This window comes from Triticum urartu, chromosome 7, assembly GCF_003073215.2.
Source record: "Triticum urartu cultivar G1812 chromosome 7, Tu2.1, whole genome shotgun sequence".
NCBI classification, from domain to species: domain Eukaryota; kingdom Viridiplantae; phylum Streptophyta; class Magnoliopsida; order Poales; family Poaceae; genus Triticum; species Triticum urartu.
This window is the reverse complement of record NC_053028.1, coordinates 263,842,029-263,859,629: the sequence shown is the minus strand read 5'-3', so window position 1 is coordinate 263,859,629 and position 17,601 is coordinate 263,842,029. Positions and strand designations below refer to the sequence as shown.

Genomic DNA, 17,601 nt, shown 5'->3' with positions numbered 1-17,601 from the left:
ATTCTTCCTCTGCTTCTTGTGCTGCTTCTTCTTGGCTTTCTTGCTGCTCTTCATCTTCCTTATGTCATCATCGACCATCTTGATTGTCAGCGCCTCCGAGAGGCTCGGCAGGTACTCGAGGCTGGCCATCCACTCCTCGGCCCTGGTCTCGTCGACCCATAGATCGCTGCGAACCCGGCCATCGCCGTATTCCTCCTCTGCGCCGACCATCGCGGTCCTGCCGACGTCGACGACGGCGAGCTCCTTCCCTTTCTTGAGCTCCACGGAGTCGGAGAAGATCCCCAGGCTGTTTGCGAACTGCATGCCGATGCTGGAGACGGCCATCTCCATCTGCGACTGCCTCTGCTTGAGTTGCGCCAGCTCGCTCCTGGACTCCGCGAGGTCGACCTCCAGCTTCTTCAGGCAGCCCAGCAACGTGGATGACGGCGGGGAAGCCGCCCGTGGCGCGCTGAACTTGGAGCTGGATGCGCTACTGCCACATGAGCTGCCGTCGCCGCAGCCTGCGACGCGCCTCACGCCACCGAAGACCTCGACGGCCTCCCTGACAGACTGGAACGGCCGGGTGCTGTCGATCTCCCCGCGGGCCGTGGTGGCGGTGATCTCCATGAATGGTTCAGATGGTGATTGATGGACTGATGGGATTGCATGGCAAGAATGTGAGAGTGGGGACTGAAGTAGACATATGTGCGTTCTTGGTTTTGTCTTTGCTTCTACTTCAAAGTTCAAACACCAACCCGCCCGAGTAACATGAGAATGCAGGCCTTGTGTCGGCGTCAAGTAAAACCGGCGGTAGAGGGGAAGACGGGGACTTGCGACCAAAGGCAGCATAAAGAGGCCTTCTAGAGCAACCACACTTTTTAGTCGAAGCCTGTGAGCTTTTTTCCTTTTTTACAAGTGGTCGAAGACTGTGAGCTGTGTGAGGGACGGCGCGCCCCAAACACTCCTCAAACGCCCGGATGGGTCGCCCGGCCATGGTCCGATTACGAAATTTCAACTCAGAAGGATGCTTCAGATAGGCTTCAAATGTTCACGCTTGTTATATTTGTGTCGAATATTATGTACGCAAGGGGTTACGTGGACTTGGAGTTGTAATTGGTGTGGTTAGGTACGAATTGTGTAGGAGTCGGACACTTGTATCCTAGGCCTTTTATATACGGAGGGGCACCACACGTTGTAACCCATGACGACTTGATAGCAACAGGTACGCGGGGGAGCCAACGGCTTGTGTCGGCGCCCGGGCGGCCGGTGTTGCGGTATCTTGGGGAGGAGCGTCCGTAGTCATGCCCCGGGGATGTAGCCATATCGGTGAACCTCGTTAACAAATATCGTGCCTCGGTGTGTCGTCTATGATCTTACATTAGCGTTTTATTCTAACAAGTGGTATCATGAGCAAGGTTGCGAGAAGGCTATGCGGAAGATCATCCGGAGGTACGAGGATCATGCTCGACGGGTGCCATGGAACATCCAATTGACGCAAGGTGGAGCATGGCGGCGATCGCGGAGGCGGTCGGTGGTGTCGAACACTTCGGGCAGGAGGTCTGGACCGTTCGATGGGCTGCGGTCGGTAAGGATCAGCTAGACGTGGCGATCGGACCGGCGTAGTGGCTGTTGAAGACGTTGCGGAGGCGACGGATTCGGCTCGCGATCAGACCGGCGACCAGACGTGGGGACGGCTGGATAGATCGGAGTGTGAGAGTATCGAGACGATGCGCTCGGTGTTGTACAAGGGCGGCGGCGCGGCACTGCGGACGGATTGTGTTGGCGACGTAGATAGCCTGGGTATGGCACGGCTCGTGCACGGATGATGCGCGAGGTGGCGTCTGTTTCAGCAGGGTTGACGTACGGTATGCGCGCGATAGGACAAGTTACAGATCGCTGGCGAAGAACCAAGATCAGAGACGGGAGCTGTCGTCGGATACGGCGGCGATCTTTTCAGAGGCAAACGGAATCGAGAAGGTCATGCTTTTGGTTGCGGCGCTGCGTACGCAAGACGGCGCACGGAGCCACGGACGCGTGTGATAGTCGGTCTCGGAAACAGCGGACGTACAGGCAAAGGGCAAAGGATCAGCAGGTCTACTCGGATAAGATGCAGCACAAGGAATAAGATCGTACTGGCGCAGGAGTCCAGAGGATTAACGAGCACGCGGCCAGCCAATACAAGGTGTACGTGCGTGTGGATGTTTTGCTTCAGGGACAAGCCTACCGCTGGTTATATTGAAAATAATAAAAAAGGAAGGTGACGTGTGCATGCAAACTGGATCTGTGTGAGACTTGTTTGGCGAAGTCCTAGCAAAATTGTGACAGGCTTGGACTTGGGTTTCCGTGTACGAGAAGAAAAGATGACGCCCGGGTGATCAGCGGTAATAAAAGGCTGGCCTGGACGAGGCGAACAGGCACAAAAAATAGTCTGCAGGTTTAGAAAAAAAAAGGTGGAGCAGTCAAGTTTCTGCACAGAGCAAGTTGATCTGCGCGTTTTGGTGACAGGTTCCACGGGAATTTTCTGAAGGGCGGACATGGACGTTGTGCTGGTTGTGTGCTGGTTGTATTTCTTGGTAGATCGCGGACTACGGCGTGGCTTCAGATGAGGAATACGGGATTAGTGATCTTTTTCGTGAGGAAGTCGCAGAGGAAAAGAGCGGTAAGACCGGCGGCAACATCGGTTAGATCGCGGCTCGGCATGGCGCCGGGATTCACCAGGTTTGATTTGGAGAAATTCGATGGCACGGGTAACTTCGGTCTATGGCAGACAAGAGTCAAGGATATTCTGGCGCAGCAGGGAATCTTGAAGGGTTTGCAGGAGACGAAGCCGGCCAAGGTTGACAATGATGCGTGGGAGGATATGCAAGTGCAGGCGGCCGCTACCATACGGCTTTATCTTGCGGATCAGGTCATGTATCATGTCATGGACGAAGATTCTCCTAAGGGAATTTGGGACAAGTTGGCAAATCATTATATGTCCAAGCCAGCGACCAATAAGCTGTATTTGAAGCAAAAGTTCTATGGGCTAAAGATGCAGGAGGGGTCGGATCTTGTGGAGCATGTGAATGCCTTTAATCAGTTGGTCACAGATCTAGCGCGTCTGGATGTGAAGATTGAGGACGAGGATAAGGCGCTACTTCTTCTTGTTTTGTTGCCACCGTCCTATGAGCATCTGGTCATTACATTGACACATGAAAAGACAACCGTCAATAATGAGGAAGTCACTGCAGCGTTGCTTGGGCATGAGTTGAGGAAGCAAAAGAATACTATAGAGGAGAGTACTCAAGGTTTGGGGTTGGCAGTTAAAGGTTATCAGGAAGGGACAAGAGGCGGAGAAGAAAAAGAAGAAAAAGGTGCAGTGCTACAGGTGCAAGGATTGGGGACATATAAAGAGGGAATGCCCAAAACTGAAGGGTGCGGCAAGTGCTAATGCGGCTACTCGTGATGATGACTCAAACAGCAGTAGTGATGTTCTCGTAGTATCAAACAGGCGGTCAACAAAAGCTGAAGCGTGGATGTTGGATTCAGCTTGCTCTTTTCATGCGACGCCCAACATGGAGTGGTTCTCTTCGTACAAGTCTGGTGAGTTTAGTTTAGCCTATGTGGGCGATGACACAGGTTATCGTGTTGTTGGAGTAGGTGACATCAAAATTCAGTTTTTTGACGGAGTTGAGCGGATGCTTCGGGGAGTCAGGCATGTGCCAGGGCTAAGGAGGAATCTAATTTCGCTTGGTGTTCTTCATGATGGTGGTATGGAATTCCTTTGTGATCGGGATATGAAGACCATGGAAATCATGGAAGATGGGGTGACTGTGATGATAGGAGAGAGGACGGCTTCGCATCTTTACAAGTTACAAGGAAGCACTGTTGCAGGTGGAGCCATGGGGAGTGGAGCTGCAAGAGTAGCAGTGGAGTCTCACGGTGGCGGCGGGTCTGACCCGTTGGGTAGCTCTCAGTAAACTACAAAGGAGACAACCAAAGTCCGGAGTACATGGAGGTTCGAGCATGGACAACTTCTAAGTGGTGGAGAATATTCGTCAAGGTGGAGTTTGTTATATTTGTGTTGAATATTATGTACGCAAGGGGTTACGTGGACTTGGAGTTGTAATTGGTGTGGTTAGGTACGAGTTGTGTAGGAGTCGGACACTTGTATCCTACGCCTCTTATATACGAAGGGGCACCACACGTTGTAACCCATGACGACTTGATAGCAACAGGTACGCGGGGGAGCCGACGGCTTGTGTCGGCGACTGGGCGGCCGGTGTTGCGGTATCTTGAGGAGGAGCGCCCGTAGTCATGCTCCGGGAATGTAGCCATATCGATGAACCTCGTTAACAAATATCGTGCCTCGGTGTGTCGTCTATGATCTTGCATTAGCGTTTTATTCTAACAACGCTGACCGACACCCCTCATATCCAGCCCTAATATGGAGAGGATATGGGACGCCCGGACACGTCAGCCACGTCGGATCCGGCCCACACTGGCCCACCCGATCCCATATATATTCGTCTCCATCCGCTCGTCGGACCAAACCCTAGTCACTTCACACTCCTTTTCCCTCCACTCCCTCCGTCATCTGAGCTCACCTCCGGTGATTTTCGGCCGTCTCTGGCATGGCGCGCAGCGGATCTGACTCCGACCAGTCCGAATTCGTCGACTGGGGTGTCATCTCATGCGGGTTGGAGGAGGCAATGGCGGTTCGCATTGGACTCCGCCGCTCCCGGGAGGACAACGCCCGGCCGACGGATGGATCTGTCCGGCGCGACTCCATTGCGTCGGCTCAACGGGCCCTCAAGTCCTCTGGGGTTGGATCATCGCAGTCTCGGCAGTAGGAAAATTGCTCCTTCCCCATCACCGGTCGGGCAGACTATGAGTCCCAATGAGAACGGGCAGCCCTTGGAAGGAGAGGATAAGGGCCGCCGAGGCCCGTATCACGGCGAAAATGGCGGCGGTGGAGGCAGCTGATGCGGCGGAACGGGCGGCCGCAGAGGAGGAAGCCATCCGCGCCCGCATTATAAAGAAACGACGGTGGAGTAACACGCGCGCCCTCGCCCGAGAGCGAAATTGGGCGGTCCGTGCCATGGCCGGACTGCCACCATAGGAGGAGAAGGACAACGACCACGAGGACAGCTCCGGCGACGAGCGGATCCGGCTCGATTCCTACTGCATCTTCGAATGATACTTCCGCGAGAAGGACGACAAGGGCGCCGGAAAGGGCAAGGGCAGCCGTGGATGATCTCCACCATAGCCAAACATGCCAAATTTTGATAGTCCAATGGCATGTTTAGTATAGTGTGATGGAGTAGCCGGGCGATGTGTGCATCGACGTAATTGCATGAATTTGTATGGATTTGAGATATGATAATTAAGGTGATCGGATGTGAATTGCATTATTTGAGACATGACCGGTCAGTGTCCGTGGACGTGTCCGGACATGTTCGCAGGCGTTTGAAGGGCCGGATTTGCAAAATCCGGTTGTAGATACTCTAAACACTTTGTATATGTCGTTTTCTTTCTCGTGTAAGTTTTTTTCACGAGAAAATTTTCTATCTATTCATCTTTTATCATAACAGTTAATGAACATAAAAAATAATAATAACTACATCCAAATTCATAGACTATGTAACGACAACTGCTAACACCGAAGCAAGCCGAAAGCGCGCTGTCGTCATCGTTCCTCCTTTGTTGCTCACTGTAATTCCTATCCGGTTGCTGGCTTTGTTGCGGACGTCATGAGCCTTCATTGTAAAAAAAATCAGAGCAACTTTAACAAGCACCATAAAACATAAATCTTTTTAAAATATATCATTAAAAGGCCCAAGTGCTAAAAGGAATTTTTTGTTATTTATGATTTCACATTCTTGTTCCTAGACGTTCTATGAAATAAGAAGAAATCGCAACAACCCACTCTAGCACACACTATAAATGGCATTGAGCCTTTATTTTCCTATGGTGCAGCCTAAAAGCAGCTTGTTAAGAGTAACTCCAACTTGCCGACCTGAAGAGACGCGAGTTTTGTCTTTTTTGTCCGTTTGGGTCGGCTCATCCGCCTCCTTTTGCGTTTGGATCAGCCGTGCACCCAATGCGCGGACGCATTTTTGTCCCCACGGCCAGCCTGCGTCCATTTTTTTTATTTGAATCTCGAGTACATTTTCATCCTCGCGCTTGGGTGCTGCAGGCAGGGGGTGGTAGCGGCGACATCAGGGAGCTGCGAGGGTGGTGGCGGCGACGTTGGAAGGTGGCGTGTTGCGGGGGGAGGTACGTGGGTGCAGACGGCTGGACTGGGAACCGGAACTGGGTGGCGGCGGCGACGGGTGGGGTGACCGGGTGTGCTGGCTATCGATGGGAGGAAGATGAAATGGCCAATGTGCCACCGACTGACGGGCCAGAGAGGACAAGGGCGGGTGTCGCATGTGTCCGTTTCCTGTCCGCGCCCATGCAAACACGCCCAAATTTAGGCCGAATGGGTCGCGCGAACAAAAAATGGACGCGCGTCCGTTTGGGTCACCGCCACATTGGGCTGACTTTTGTATCCGTTTTGACCTAAATGAATAGCATGAACAATTTGGATCGATGCGTTGAAGTTGCTCTAAACTCCTATCAACTTTGTCCCAGTCTCTGGCAAGCTCCCTGATGGTGCATAGTACCGGAAGCTGGTCGTCAGGCCAGTCTCAGGGCCGACAAGCTAAGGTGTAGCCTAGCCCCTCATCCTGCATGAACCCCGTCTTCTAGAAGATCATCACCTTGATGTACAAGTCAAGGACACCCCATTCGAATAGGGTTCTGCGTTAGTTAGCAAGCCATGTAACCCTAGGTCTTGTCTCCCCTTTAATGCGGGACCTAGGGATAGTAAGACACAAAAAATCTCCACCCTAGATGTACTTCTATGGAACTGTTTCTCCTTCAAATAGGTGTGGAACTTGTCTTCTTCAATTCGGTTTCTTCAAAAGCTCATAGGTTGTTGGGTTTCTTCAATGTGATACCTAAGTTCATCCAACAAGCTTTGATCCTTTTTTTTTTGCTTTGGTGATGGATGAACTCACAACGATAAGGAGATACCCCATGGGCATATGAACCCGGTTTTATTTAATTTTTTCTTTCAAAGTGTTAAAAAATTTGAAACAAAATTTCACGCATACATATTCACATATGCGCCACTTTTAGATCCGCGCAAAAAGTTTTGAAGTTTTTCCAGAAAGTTTTTTTGTCTTCTAAATATGTTCCATGACACTTTTTTTTGTCTATATAGCACAAGCCAAGGAAAAAGTTGTTTTTTAGCGAAACTTTCTAAGTGCATCTTTCAACTTTTAAGAATATTTATCCATTTCTCCAGAAAGTTTTAAAAAATTTCACAAGGCTAAACTTTCTGCACACATTTCTACATGTATGTGTGAATTTTTTTTGCAGAATTTTTTATCATTTAGAAATTAGTTTTCCGTATTGGATTCATCCACTTACTTTCCATGGCCGGGGAGCCTTGGCAGGTAGCTATCGACTGGGTTTCTAGATCTTATGGATTTTAATTTCAGCCTATCCCAACTAGTTCGAAACTAAAAGACTTTGTTTGTTGTTGTTGGCGATGGTGTTGGTATTGCCCGACCATGTGTGTTGTCTGTTGTTGATTTTATTGGCATCTGTGTCATCTGTCCTTTAGATCTAATCCGGCTATGTATGCCTTGCTGTTGTTCAGGTTTTCACCTAGTTTTCCTTCACTAAACAAACATTTTTCTTTGGTTTTACACTAGCCTTTTTGCTATGCTTTCCTCCTTTGGGATGTTCTTGTAATACCCTTGTCAATCAAAAATGATTTGATAGTTTTCTTATATAAATAAAATTAAGGATTAAGTGATGAGCGAAGCTGGATGTCAGACCAGGAAGTTTCCCTCCACAGCTTCTAACGAGTAAAAGTATGTTCAATAGATGATGTAGATGTCAAAATAACCGAAATATACATCAGGAAGGCTCAAAACGTTCCCACAATAAATGATGTATGCAAAAAAATCTAAAATTTTGCTCCACCTGTTACATCATCAAGTGATGCAAATATACATCACTTGGTCACGCCCTAGTAAAACACAGTCGCACCGCACGAACGCCCAACTACCTCTAAAAACTCCATTCCCCTGAAGGAAATATGCTGTAGAGGCAATAATAAAGTTGTTATTTATATTTCCTTGTATCATGATAAATATTTATTATTCATGCTAGAATTGTATTAACCGAAAACTTTGTACAGGTGTGAATACATAGACAAATAGAGTGTCCCTAGTATGTCTCTACTTGACTAGCTCGTTAATCAAAGATGGTTAAGTTTCCTGACCATAGACATGCTTGTCATTTGATGAACGGGGTCACATCATTAGAGAATGATGTGATGGACAAGACTCATCCGTTAGCTTAGCATAATGATCGTTAAGTTTTATTGCTATTGCTTTCTTCATGACTTATACATATTCCTCTGACTATGAGATTATGCAACTCCCGAATACCGGAGGAACACCTTGTGTGCTATCAAACGTCACAACGTAACTGGGTGATTATAAAGATGCTCTACAGGTGTCTCTGAAGGTGTTTGTTGGGTTGGCATAGATCAAGATTAGGATTTTTCACTCCGTGTATCGGAGAGGTATCTCTGAGCCCTCTCGTTAGTGCACATCACTATAAGCCTTGCAAGCAATGTGACTAATGAGTTAGTTGCGGGATAATACATTACGGAACGAGTAAAGAGACTTGCCGGCAACGATATTGAACTAGGTATGATGATACCGACGATCGAATCTCGGGCAAGCAACATACAAATGACAAAGAGAATGGCGTATGTTGTTATGCGGTTTGACCGATAAAGATCTTCGTAGAATATGTAGGAATCAATATGAGCATCCAGGTTCCACTATTGGTTATTGACCGGAGATGTGTCTTGGTCATGTCTACATAGTTCTCGAACCTGTAGGGTCTGCACGCTTAAAGTTCGATGACGATTTGTATTATGAGTTGTGTGTTTTGGTGACCGAAGTTTGTTCGGAGTCTCGGATGAGATCACGGACATGACGAGGAGTCTCAAAATGATTGAGAGGTAAAGATTGATATATTGGAAGGTTATATACGGACACCGGAATGGTTCCGAAGAGGTTCGGGGATTTTTCGAAGTACCGGGAAGTTACCGAAACCCCCGGGGAAAGTTAATGGGCCTCATGGACCATAGTGGAGAGAGGGAGGCAGGCCACAAGAGGTGGCGCGTGCCTCCCCCCTGCCCAATCTGAATTGGACAAGGGGTGGGGGCGCGACCCCCCTTTCCTTCTCCCTCTCCCCTCTTTCCCCTTTCCCGCTCTCCGTTCGAAGGAGGGGGGGCGAATCCTACACTACTAGGAAAAACCTTATACACAGAAGTTTATCAGTAGCGCGGTTTAAAAATGGGCGCTACTGCTAATTAGTAGTAGCAAGGGGTATAAAAACCGCGCTACTACTAAGTTGATAGTAGTAGCGAGGGGTATAAACCCGCGCTGCTACTGAATGGTCTCCAACAATGCCCCCGGGATAGGCCATAGTAGTAGCGAGGGGTATAAAATGGGCGCTACTACTAAGTAAGTAGTAATAGCGTAGGTAAGACCCCCACGCTACTACTAAGCGTGTCCACCCCGGTCCGATCCACACTCCCACCCCACCACCACCTCCCACCCCACCAACCGTCCCACACCACCCACCCCCCGTCTGTCTCAAAAAAAACGCAGCCCGATCCAGATCCCCAACCTCCTCTCCTGTCCCAACCCACTAGCCGCCGGCCTTCCTTCCACCTCCTCTCCTCCGTCTGTCCGCCCCCATGCCCCCCGCCGCGTGCGCCACGCCGGCGGTCGCGCGCCCGCCGCTCCTCGTCTCGCGCCGCTGCCCGCCCCCGCCCCGGCCCCGGTGCCGGCAACGAAGCCGTCCCCGCCCACCAGGTCCGGGATCCCGCCGCGGTACGACCTCGATGCCAAGTAGGACGCCTGCCTCGACCTCTCCATCCGCCGCGTCACCTACTCCTCCCTCGCCGGCGCCTTCGGAGGCCTCATCCTCTTCCGTAAGCCCCCAACCCCCTCCGCCTCACCTCTCCATTCCCCTCGCTACATCACGAGATCTGTTCGCCGCGCCTCCGTGGGTATCTCATGATCTAGGGTTGCACGAAAATAATGCTCGCGTTCCATCTCGATTGGCCTAATCTGATGAGGGACTCCCTATCTGCATAGGTAGGGCGCGCTCCTCCAGGCAAAAACATTTGGGAACGTTACTAATGCGCATGCCCTGCTTTAGGGTGTTGTAGATCGATTGTTTCCTGCGCAATTGGAGCCCCAAATTTGCGTCGAGTGCTCTGAGATTCCGATGATTGTAAGCAAAAAATCGCTTACGTTTTATTTCCTGTATGTTTGTATTCTGCAGAGGCCAGAGTCTCATTTCAATTGATTCGTCAGCCAGTGTATGAATAGCAGGACGTGCTTGAATTGGGCTAGGCTATGTGATGGCTTTGACTGTTAGCCAGGGAAACTTTTGTTTGTGATTTTATTGGTGTGAACAATGCTTTCCTGGTGTTAGTCATGCTCTCGGAATGGTTATGGTGAATCATGGTTCTGAAAATAATTCAGTCTTACCATCATTTCCTCGTGTCTGGTATTTTTTTAGAGAAAGAACAACGCTTTGTCTGATTGGGATTGTGGTATTCAAGAAAAATGCATGAATAATTGCTAGGCAAACTGCTTACACCATATAGGCTGCAGTATGTGGAGTCCTAAGTCAGTTTCATTCTCGAACTTTAGGGGCTTGTCCATTGATGTCTATGTGATGCTTGTTATCAGCTAATCTCAAACTGTTTCCCTGTATCCTATTCTGTTGAATAACTTGGAGTCCTTTTATTTGTATCCAGAATGAGTTTGATTTCACAAGTTCTATAAAGTAAGCAATGCAACTTGTTACTGTGTATCTGATGTTGGTAAGGGAACTATTAAAAAAGTTATTTGGCTATGTGAATTGTCTGTTTTCCACCCGATAATCCATAATTATTAGTTTGCCTAGCAATTATTCATGCATTTTTCTTGAATGTTCTCAAATTTTATAATCTTATTTACTTGTTAATTATTCAGAGTTGGCATATGCCGAAAGAAACACTTTGAGAAGAACTCAAATTTACACTTCGTGAAGTAACTGTCACTAAATCTATGGTCTAATGCATGTTTGTGACTTGTGTTATTTTATACAGGTAGCCCAACAACCCGCTGGGCATCAGTTGCACTTGGAGCTGGTGTGGTGATAGGGGCTGCGTTCACCAAACTGGTCGGCCCCTAAATGCTCATACATATTCAATGGTTCTTCTCCAAAGTGGGGAAAGGTAAGCATTTCTCTTCTCCCCCTTACCCTCTGTCCGTCTCCTTCCTCCGATTGCTTGCTGCACCACAGCAAGTAATTATTTTTCAGAGAGGAGAAGAGGAGAGGTCTTGCAATCCAACTTACCTGTATTCTTGAACAAATGAAGCACAATACTTTGCAACACCTCAAGTTTCAAACTGAATAAATTACGTTGGACACCTGTATTTACAAAATTTACCTTGTATATGCATTGTGCTTGTCTTTCGTTAGTTAGCAACTCAACTCGACTCATGCTGGTGGCAAGATTTGAAATCACTCTAGTGCAGTTTGCATCTTTGTAACTGAACATGTTATAACATCAATATTAACAGTAAAAAATGGACTTTGTATGTGTAGTATAAGCAAGTTCAAGTGATTTTGCGAATCTGCTTTCCTTTGGTTATGCCTAAGATTTCACAATCATTTTGTATTTAGTTTAGAAACTGAAAAATGAAGAGAGTTGCCTTTCCTTTTGTTATACATGCAGCCATGTGCTCGACGCCACCTGATGCGTGCGTTTTGTGCTCCTATCTGCTTGTCAAGCAGAAATCTGCTGCTGTGATAGGAGGACGACGAGGCGAGTGGCTGCTCCGACCCTGCTACTGCCCACACGATAGAAGGTCCTCTCTCTCCCTCCCTCTCTCTCTCTCTCGTTTTTTATTCCTCTCTCCGATGAGAGTTTGGTGCAACCTACCTCATAGTTGTACCCTTGGTAGAGTGATTTGTTTGACATGTTGTTGATCTGAAGTAAAACTACTTAATCATCCTCTTCCTTTTTTTAAAACAAACCAGTCTTGTCATTGTTTCCCCGTGTATGGTAATTTGAAGAAAGAACAATGCTATTCCTGTCTGGGATTGTGGTCTGTTGGGGACTTGAACACTGCTCTGTTCTTCAAAATTACAGCGTGTTTGCTCCTAGTGCTCAATCATATTCTGTCCTAGATCGTTATCCACCTAGGCCGTTGATCTGCATAATGCAGACTCTCATTGTAATATGTAAGATGCGTGTGATATGTTTCGAATATGATCGATGGTAAACTTACTGACTTACTGATTCCTGAGTTCTATCTTGATGCTTTTTGTTCCAAGTGTTAAGCAGGAATTGATAGGGCTGTCATATGATTTTGTTTAATCTTTGCTAATGTGAATTGTGAAATGTTGGTTAAACTTAATATGATCATCACCAAACTCTCTACCCCAGTTCTGTTTTAGTAGTGACGCAAACTGCTTACAGCATATAGGCTGCAGTATGTGGAGTCCTAAGTCCAAAAAAGAGGTCTGGGCACGTTTATTATTATAGTTATTACTTGGTAAATTTAGTAAGAACAAGTAAGAACTAGTAAGAGTTAAATCAACTGTGTGGGCAGCATTAGCATAGGTGCTCCTGTGTCGTGCTGCTACGTACTTGGTAGTTCGACCTTCTCCACCGATTAGTGAGCTCCGCCACCGAACATAGCTCATGTGCTGTGTTGCTATTCTAGCCAAAGGTTTTCTCTCAATTTATGCACTTTTCCGTTGAGTGCCTTTGTTTTAAACTATGAGATATGCCTATGTTTAATTCTGAAATCTCAATGCAATTTTATGTTGTTGCAAAAGGTAATTTTGGGAAAATTTCCATTGCTGCAGGATAATGAGATGTTGAAGCGGCAGACGGAATCCATGACACCGAAGTGCAATTGCGGCAGATTATCTCTATTTTTCCTTTTCATTTTTCTTATTATTGGAGTGAGAACAGGTAGAATGAGGAACTGTGTGATAATAGATACAAAGAAACTTATGTTTGCAATTGTTAATGACATACATACTTGCATGTTCTTTGAAGTGGTCAATCGTGAGTACCAATGCATAATGATGGGGTTTTGGCTCATTTGTTGGCTTCGGTGTCCAGTTAACCATGAAATAGGATCCATGTCAATTATGTATGCTCTTACTGGATGTGTTCTAATGCTGGTGTAATAATGTGTACTGATTTATTTATTTTAATTTCTAATAAGTTAGTAGTGGTGTGGGGAGGAAACTGAGCGCTACTAGTATAAATGATACTAGTAGCGTTGGTTGTTAACACACGCTACTGCTATTTCATTAGTAGTAGCGCGTGTACGTAATAGCAGTAGCGTGGGTGGCACACGCTACTACTAACAAAGTTAGTAGTAGCGCGGGTTTAACCCACGCTACTACTAACTATTAGCTGTAGCGCCTTATTGGTAGCGCGGGTGCCCGCGCTGCTGATAGGCCTAAAACTCGCGATGCTGCTAGGCTTTTCCCTAGTAGTGCTACTAGGAGTGGAGTCCTAGTAGGACTCTCCCCCTAGGCGTGCCTCCTCCTGGCCAGCCACCTCCTCCCCCTCTCCTTTATATACGGGGGCCGGGGGCACCCCAAAGGCACATCAATTGTTTTCTTAGCCGTGTTCGGTGCCCCCTCCACAGTTTACTCCTCCGGTCATAGCGTCGTAGTGCTTAGGCGAAGACCTGCGCGGATCACATCACCATCACCGTCACCACGCCATCGTACTGACGGAACTCTCCCTCGACCCTCTACTGGATCAAGAGTCCAAGGGACGTCATCGAGATGAACATGTGCTGAACACGGAGGTGCCGTACGTTCGATACTAAGATCGGTTGGATCGTGAAGATGTTCAACTACATCAACCACGTTAACCTAACGCTTCCGCTTTCGATCTACGAGGGTACGTGGACACACTATCCCCCTCTCGTTGCTATGCATCTCCTAGATATATCTTGCGTGATCATAGGAATTTTTTTTAAATAGCATGCTACGTTCCCCAACACCCCCCTCCCACCGTACCATGTCGTCCCCGTTTCGCCCACCCATCGCACCCCCACCGTACCCCAGATCCGACCTTCCCACCCTCGCCGACGCCGGATACGCCGCATGCCTTGAAATCGGCCGAATCGAAGCCGCTCCGCCGCCCGATTTGAAGAAGCTCCGTCCACACAACCTCTGTGGCACTCTTCAAGTTGTCACCCTGCGACTCTGCTGCCTGGTTCAATGCCGCACCCGCACGCCGCCATGCCGCTGAAGGTGTCCAAGAGCAAGTCCTACTAGTTTAGCGTGCGAACTAAGTCATCCGAGAACTTTGCTATCAAGTTCCAGTGCGACGACCGTCACTACTGGCTCGCCACCTACTCGTCCACCGACGAGGCCGTGCGTGCATACGACGTTGCCACTTGGTGTTTCGACCGGCCGAGGGAAGAGCTCAACTTGCCGGAGATTAAGACCCTGGAGGATGCGGAGTTCCTCGCGCTGGTAAATTTTAGGATACAACTGATCAAGGAGAGTCAAGAAAAAGAAGCCGGGGATTCAAATTGCTCCCAGTGAGAGTGATGAAGCAACTCTCGTGAGGTTTGCCGCGGGAGCATTCTGAAGTATGTCTAGGCCGAGCAGGAGTTCTAATGAAAGTGTGATGGCGAGTAGGAGAAGACGATGAAGGAGGACGAGGCCATACCCTCGACGGTGACCCCCGTCGGGTCTAACTCGTCGGACTGGGATGACTGGGAGGAGGAGGACGAGACGTTCAATGACTCCAACAACCACAGTAAAGAGAAGTTTTGGAGCAGTTCAAGAGCGACGGTCAGTTTTATGTTTGATTCAAATGAACCTGGTATATACATTTGGATTATGTTTGAAATGATCTAGTAGTTCAAATAGTTTTACATCATCTCTATACCGGACGAAAACTATGTGGCCACCCTGTCCTATCGCACCGCCATCACCGTCCGCGCTGTTGTTGTTGTCATCGTCGTCCCTCTAGCGGCGCAAGGCCTTCGGAGGGTCGCGACAGCCTTGTCCGGCTGCTACCCACTGTTCACGGCGTTGCCGCTCTGCCTCCTACTGCGCGATGTGGAGTGCCGCCGCGACTAGTGCTAACGACGCGAGCGAAGCCCTGGCGGCGGCCTTGCCCCTAAAGAAGTCGGAGGTCTTGTTAAGAGACCACTCCTCGCCGTACTTGACGATCTTGCTGTTGAGGCGGCGACAACCTCTGGCGTCTGTCTCACTAGTGGTGATGGAATGGTCAAGGACCCACGCGGCGACGAGGTCCGGGTCGTTGCGGACCCATTCTAGTGCCTCATCGGTCTCGGCAAACAAGGAACGGAGGGTGGCGTTGTGTCGTTCGTACCGCGCCCGCTGACGCACCACCTTCTCCTTAGAGACAACGACCCGCAACCCCGGGGCCACCGACACCGGTGCCTCCGAGCTAATGGAGGATGCGGTCGTGCTCCTTCCTTATGGCCGGTGGCAACTCCTCGATGGCTTGGCGGCGGATGCAGCTGGGCGGCGAGTAGGGCCCGCTAATGCACGTGTATCAGTTGTGCACCGGTGGCGACGCAAGCTTGTCCTTCACACAAAGTCAAACCTGGACGCACCGCAGACATGGCTGCAGGGGGGCTCCTGCTTGACCCGCGGGGGTGGGGACATCAGATCGGCTCCTCCTTGACCCGCGTTGACGACGTGGTGCCAGGCCCATCTGATGGAGCGAGCACTCCGCTTCGTCCGTCAGAGCCTCCTCCGCAAGGAGGCGCGACCGTTGCTACGACTGCTAGTCCTCCTCGTCGCTGGAGGAGAGGATGATATCCTCCTTGCCGAAGGAGCCGGTCGTCGAGGATACTAAGGGGTCCAAAGAGCGTCGGCGCCGGCGTCAAGATCCACCTGAGGATGAACCACAGCCTGCCGACACGGACCACCACGATTTCGGCATCGCTGAAGCACAGGTAGCCGCGGACAGGCCAGTCGAAAGGGGTGGTCAGCTCACTTCAATGTGACGCAACGACTAGAGTTGGTTCCTCGGGAAGCTGCGTCCGCATTGAAGTGGCGGTTGCGAAAGGTCGCGTCGGTCAGCATCGCCCTCCCTCTGATCACATACCGCGACATGTCGGCCGCTGCGTGCTTCATGCGGCGTTGTAAGCGGCGCATGCATCGGAAGGGAAACATGGGAGAGGTGGGTTGGGGGTTTGGGTGGGCCACAACAGAAGGGATGGGTGGGGGGTTTGGGTGGGCAGAAGCGGGCTTGGGAGCAATCCGAACGCCCGCAAAGTTTGGTCTCTAATTTGCGGGAGAAAACACGTTCGGCCATCGTGCAGACTGATACAGACTCGCATTGGATGGTTTCTGTAGAAGTGCATGCTTGATACGTCTCCAACGTATCTATAATTTTTGATTGCTCCATGCTATATTATCTACTATTTTAGACATTATTGGGCTTTATTTTCCACTTTTATATTATTTTTGGGACTAACCTATTAAACGAGGCCCAACCCAGAATTGTTGTTTTTTGCCTGTTTTAGGGTTTCGAAGAAAAGGAATATCAAACGGAGTCCAAACGGAATGAAACCTTCGGAAAAGTGATTTTCTCATCAGATAAGATCCAGGATACTTGGACCCTCCGTCAAGAAAGCCACAAGGTGCTCACGAGGGTAGGGGGTGCCCCCCCTAGGACGCGCCCCCTACCTCGTGGGCCCCTCGAAGCTCCACCGACGTACTTCTTCCTCCTATATATATCCACGTACCCCCAAACGATCGGGGACGGAGCCAAAAACCTAATTCCACCGCCGCAACTTTTTGTATCCACGAGATCCCATCTTGGGGCCTGTTTCGGAGCTCCGCCGGAGGAGGCATCGATCACGGAGGGCTTCTACATCATCATCCAAGCCCCTCCGATGAAGTGTGAGTAGTTTACTTCAGACCTACGGGTCCATAGCTAGTAGCTAGATGGCTTCTTCTCTCTTTTGGATCTCAATACAATGTTCTCCCCCTCTCTCGTGGAGATCTATTCGATATAATCTTCTTTTTACGGTGTGTTTGTTGAGACCAATGAATTGTGGGTTTATGATCAAGTCTATCTATGAATAATATTTGAATCTTCTCTGAATTCTTTTATGTATGATTGGTTATCTTTGCAAGTCTCTTCGAATTATCAGTTTGGTTTGGCCTACTAGATTGGTTGTCCTTGCCATGGGAGAAGTGCTTAGCTTTGGGTTCAATCTTGCGGTGTCCTTTCCCAGTGACAGAAGGGGCAGCAAGGCACGTATTGTATTGTTGCCATCGAGGATAACAAGATGGGGTTTTTATCATATTGCATGAAACTATCCATCTACATCATGTCATCTTGCTTAAGGCGTTACTCTGTTTTTAACTTAATACTCTAGATGCATGCTGGATAGCGGTCGATGAGTGGAGTAATAGTAGTAGATGCAGAATCGTTTCGGTCTACTTGTCTCGGACGTGATGCCTATA

The 17,601-nt window shown here is 49.0% G+C and overlaps 1 pseudogene; it reads left to right on the top strand.

Annotated features, from left to right (window-relative positions):
- Positions 1 to 4,921: 4,921 nt before the first annotated feature.
- On the top strand, positions 4,922 to 11,796 carry LOC125518746 (annotated as a pseudogene).
- The last annotated feature ends 5,805 nt before the right edge of the window (positions 11,797 to 17,601 follow it).